The 5,973-nt window shown below is 37.2% G+C and overlaps 1 non-coding gene across 1 annotated transcript; it reads left to right on the top strand.

Moving 5' to 3' along the window:
- Positions 1 to 509: 509 nt before the first annotated feature.
- LOC115030134 lies at positions 510 to 612 on the top strand. The gene has a single exon (XR_003835758.1). It is a non-coding gene; the product is annotated as a U6 spliceosomal RNA (small nuclear RNA).
- The last annotated feature ends 5,361 nt before the right edge of the window (positions 613 to 5,973 follow it).

Below are 5,973 nucleotides of genomic sequence, written 5' to 3'. Positions count from 1 at the left end.
TGCTGGTTCATGTCTGCCTCCATCTTCCTTTTTCCTTTCTCCCTTGAGACACTCTCTGTTTCTGCAACTCTTAGCTCTACCTCCTTTTTCCCTGTCCAATCACAGGCCTTCTGCTGCACTAATATAACTGGACAGGGAAAATCCTGCAACACACTTGAAAATGTTTTCACCATCTTATAAATATGTTGCTAAAAACTGAGTCCAATTTTTAAAAAAATATTTTATTTTTATTTTATGTTTATGTGGATGAATGTTTTGTCTGCATGTGCACCTGTGCACTACCTATGTGCTTGGTGTCCAAGGATGCCAGAAGAGGTCATCAGATCCCTTGCAACTAGAGTTAAGGGCAGTGAGTGGTAAGCCACCATGTGGAAAGTAAACCCAAATTCTTTGCAAAAACAATAAGTACTCTTAACCACTGACTGAGCAGTCTCCCCGTCCCCTATTTGCCCGAACTGTTTGCTTAAAACGAAACTCAATAATTTAAACTCATTTGTATTAATACTTTGGTTCTCATTTTGACAGCACATATACTTATATTGAAATGATACAGAAATTAGCATATCCCTGCCCCAGGATGGCATGCAAATTCATGAAGTGTATCAGTTTTCTAAAACAGACTTTGAAAATGTCATAATGATATCTAGTACCTTGTATATTAATTTTAAAAATAACTTTTTAGACGCAGAAGGAGTATGATAAGTAAACTTATTTTTTTCTTAATAAGTGTCGCTGAATAGATGTTAGGGAGAATGAAATTTCTTTTATGGTTTTAGAGCTTTACTGTAGAAAGGCAGGGAGAAAGAGAGAAGGTAGAAAGAGGGAGAGAGGCCAGAGAGAGAGAGAGAGAGAGAGAGAGAGAGAGAGAGAGAGAGGAGAGAGAGAGAGAGAGAAGGAGGGTTAGAGAGTAGGAAAGGTGAGAGCTTAAAGAGGAGAATGAAATTTAATAAATCAAATTTCAGCTAAAAGCTTTAAAATAACTGAACAGTAAAACTGAAAATTTAGTGGCATGATTTTCTGAGCACATGCCTCTATTTAGATACATGAGTCTTTTTGAGGTTTCATTTTCAGCTATGACATCTATTCAAGACAAGTGTTTATAATGAACTCAGACCTCTAGAATATTAAAGCGGGGTTTCATAGTTAATGAAGCAGTCATCTATACTGTCCTCACTAAAATATTAATAGTAATATGTTTAAAATAAAACTTATATTCTACAACCATCAAGAAATACATTTAAGAGACAATTTCACATCCCTCTCATACTTTAAAATCTTATTTTACATTAAATATGTTAGTCTAGCAATGTATGAATATGCTGCTTATATTGTAAAGGGTACTGCGTTATATATTTTAATGTATCTTATAATAGTATACACAGAAAAACCCAATTTTTTTTGTTTTTGTGCTTTTATGTATTATATGCAATAAAATACATCAGAATAAAGAGCTACTGAAAACATACAACTTTAAATGGCTTCCAGCTGTTTCCCAGTGTTCTTATCAAATTCCTTTGATTATGATTAGAGTAAACTTACCTATTTTTTTTAAATTAGGTATTTATTTCATTTACATTTCCAATGCTATCCCAAAAGTCCCCCACACGCTCCCCCACCCACCCACTCCCATTTTGGTTTTTCGAGACAGGGTTTCTCTGTGCAGTCCTGGCTGTCCTAACTCACTTTGTAGACCAGGCTGGCCTCAAACTCAGAAATCTGCCTGCCTCTGCCTCCCAAGTGCTGAGATTAAAGGCATGCACCACCACGCCCAGCTGAAAAACCCAATTTTAACGTATATACCAGTTATCTTGGGATATATATTGCCAAATTTTGGCTTCTACTTATCCTCACACCACATTTAAAAGCAGCAACATCATGTTTATTGATAAGATTGTCCAATTAAAATATACTTGGAGATTGCTGACAAAAAATGAATTGACAACAGTTCTTTGCTTCTCTTGGTAGTTTTGGAAGAAACTGAGCTACAGGCACTGTTTTTTAGTTCTCAACTGCAGTGATGGATCGGAAATGCCCCCCATATGCTCAGGTATTTGAACATTTTGTTCCCAGGTGGTGGTAGTGCTGTTTGGGGAGGTGTAACCTTGCTTAAGGAAGTCATTGATTGTGAGCTTTGAGATTATATAACCTGCCCGTACTTCCAGTCTACTCTCTCTGCTTCATGCTTGTGTTAAACCATCTGAGCGCTAAGCTTCCTGGTCTGGTTGCCATGCTGTCTCCACCGTTACAAACTTTGTTAGTAGGTGGAGCTGGGATAAGATCAACATCCCTGGGTGGAAATAGAAATAACTAAAAGGGGCACACGGTCCAGCATGGGTCTGAGGGATGACTGTGGCTTCTGCCTTATTGGACTGAGCTGTGATAATATGTGCTTGGTATCTTATAGACTATCTTATAATAACTGTACTCAGTAAAGCACAGTTATTATAGCTGGAAATGGTTGTCTATGGCATAGTCAATGATTATGTTTAGACAGTTTTTTTTTTTTTTTACTTTTCTTTAACACTGAGACAAAGAACCACCAACATATTACTATGCCAGAGCGCGACTAAATTTTTTTTAGGCTGAGAAAAATATCTAATCTGGCTAATACCACTTCCCTTATTAGAAACAAACACATATGCATACATACACACACAAACTCAGTAAACAATAATTAGCTGGGCCACTTGTAGAAGGTAGATTTATTTTTCAAGTTTTTAAACTCTGATATTACTGTATGTGTGTGTGTGTCAGAGTTTACACAACTTATGTGACACATGTCTAGACATATGTAGGTCAGAGGACAACTTAGTGGAGTCATGTACCTGTCCTCTTTCACCTTTATGTGGGCTCAAACTCAGGTCATTAGGCTCATGAATGTAAGGCTTTGACTTTCCAAGCTATTGTACTGGACACCTTTAAAGTTTTTTCTTTTCTTTTTAATTTTTTACATTACTATTATGTTTATGTGAATCATGTACACAGGAGTGCAGGTATGTACATGTGGCACAGCATGCCTATGGAGGTTAGGGGGCAGCTTCTGTGTATTCTTGACATAGGGTGATACTTGTTAAAATCTTTTTTTTTTTTTCTAATGTGGACAAGTCACATTACCCTTAATTTAAAAATTTGTTCAGTATGTGGGCTCTTCATGTATTAGGACTCAACTCAGCTATGAACTTTCAAGTTTTAATTAGCTTATTTTCAGTACTTCAACCCTTAGAATCCAACTTTGTATGTTCCCTTACTGTTTGTAAGCACTGGCTTACAAACAGTAATTAATGAAGCTCTGGAACCCCTATCCAGTTTTTCGTGTTGGCACAAAAAACAGTTTAAGGCTAATAAACATTTTTCAATGCTAAGCACCATACTACATCAGGCCTCTTTTCTCAACATACATACTTACATTTCTCTTATTTTATGTCACCCTTTGTTTCCTTTGCTTCTCATATTTAGCCTTGACAGAGAGAAAGGGGCAGGCTGAATAGCCGTGTTTACAGAAATACTCAACCATGTGCCCTCTGACTCCTCAAATGACTAAGTGGGTGGAAGCAAGAACATGCATTGTGTCAGTGTATGCATAAATACTGTCACATGTAAGGCAAGAAGCAGGGTGACATAAAGCAAGTCACAAGTTGTCAGGAACTCTAAATTGAAGTTTTGTTTTTATCAAGGTCCCAGAAAACCAAAGCCACATGAAGTCCTGACCCTTAACCACCGCCTCGCCCACATACTGTAGGGAGGGATCAGATGCTCATAGCAGCCAACCAGAGATTGTCTTTTCATGCTCCCTGCTTCCACTCTAGGAGACCCCTCTGCTATGGCTGAAGGTGAGAGAGGGCCTTGAGTGGAAGACCATCTCTCTTTGATTGTTCTACCTCAAATGCCTCCAAACATGAACCTCCCAGGCCTCAGCACAAAGCTTAATTTTTCTCAATGAATGTGCACAGAATGAATGCATGTCTCTTTGAAAACAAAATGGCAGCTTCCACACACACAGTAAAACTGCACTCAATACTGACCCTGAAGAAAAGCCATACAACTGATGTTGTAAGAAAATTCCTTGTTTACACTGCTGTATTTTAATTTTTAGCTGATCTGAGTACAAAGCTCTTTTCTGTTCAGAGAAAGAAGGTTTATGATGTGGGAGAGAGCTAAGAACAATGGGCTCAATTGATAAACTAGAGATGCGCTCAGCTTCTGAGAGCCTCAAAACGCCATCTATAGATCCATCCCAGAGGGCAAAACTAAATAAGGACAGATGGAAAACACAGCTTCTTGGGAGCTGGCTTTTGCTTCTCTGAGGCAAAAATACATTCACTCTGGAGCATCCTGAGTCAATTCTCCAAAATGTGGTGCTCTGCCCTTGTTTTCCAGTGTCTAAAAATAAGTCATATTTTTATTCCCTTTGTCTTAAAGCCATTCAACCAGACTTACATGCCGAATATTAATTGTGATAAAGCAGAAATCAGGAGATTATAGCTGAACGACTTTTGACTAGAGCCCCTTAACTGATGAATAACATGTTGCCTACAGCTAGTGTCCTTTCTCAGGTTGCTTGTCACTCACAGCTCTTAGACAAACTTACAGCTAATTTAAAGTTATCTTTCTTCAGGCTGGTCATCAGCACAGTCTATGGTATGTTAGGTGGCCTCATGTACTAAGCACTGCAGGGTAGTACTGTCATTAATGTTTTAATCCTGAACAGGCACAGAATATTTAATTCACATTATCCTTGTTATATCTTCTCTGCCATATAAACATTCAACTTCAAACCTTTTATTTAGTACTTCTCACGTGAAAGTATGTAAGCACCAGAGTATCTTTATTGGAATAGCTAAACAATTTTGAATAAAAGGTGAAAATAATTTATTACTAAATACAAGAGGAGCTGGGTACCACAATAGCACCGGGTAAGTAAACCATATTGACTCAGAATAAGCAAAACACTGTGAAATCCAAGAAAAATTAAACCATTAAATACAAAATGAACTGGTATAGGGATCTGAGTTCAGCCCAGCATGACAGCACATGGCTTTAATTCCAACTCTCAGGAGGCAGGGGCAGGCAGATCTCTATGAGTTCAAGGTCAGCCTTCTCTCCATGGAGAGTTCCAGGACAACCAAGAATACATAGTAAAACACTGGCTCAAAAAAAAAAAAAAAAAAAAAGAGAGAGAGAGAGAGAGAGAAAAACATACTCAAGTTGAGACAAGTATTTACTGAGTTTCTTTCAGGAAATTGTTTTGCATTCTGCATATATTTTTTCATATCTTTAGGATAAAAAGAAACAATAATAATAATAATGCATTACCTATTACATTTGTCCTAGAAGTAGTGTACAAATAACTTCCATGGCCTGAAAGACACATGAGCACCTCGAGCTAACTACAATTAAGTACCTGGTATTGAGGTCGAATAGAACAATTCACTCAAAGGACACGATGTTTGATTGAGAACATTCTTAATTTTATTTTCTTTAATTTTATAAAATACATTTTGTAAGATGAGTTTCTAAAAGTTTATCCTTTATGTTGTTAAAATCAAAATTCTCTATCAGAAATGAAGGAAACACTTGCAGTTGATTAACTCTCTTTGTACGTGTGTGTGTGTGTGTGTGTGCATGTGAGATTTTTAAGGGAATGGTTGGTTATCTGTTATGATATTAAACCAAAACAAAATAAAAGATATAGATTATTTCACCTTCCTTGATCTTGATTGGTTTCTTACATGTCCTTTTAGCTCTCCTCACTCTTGTGCATCCTGCTTGTTTACCTTACATATTGGCCCAAGAACAAATCTCAAGTGTCTTCTTGTAAATTCTTGTATCTCTTTCAACATAGCAGAAAGCACTTTGGGGAATGACAGCACAAATCTACAATGAAACAGCTACAATAACTTTTCCTCCAGGAAATCCAATCAGGGGCTTTCCCTTCTCTTCTCTTTTCTTTTCTTTTCTTTTCTTTTCTTTTCT

Source organism: Mus caroli, chromosome X (genome assembly GCF_900094665.2).
Source record: "Mus caroli chromosome X, CAROLI_EIJ_v1.1, whole genome shotgun sequence".
NCBI classification, from domain to species: domain Eukaryota; kingdom Metazoa; phylum Chordata; class Mammalia; order Rodentia; family Muridae; genus Mus; species Mus caroli.
This window is presented reverse-complemented; position numbering and strand designations above follow the sequence as displayed.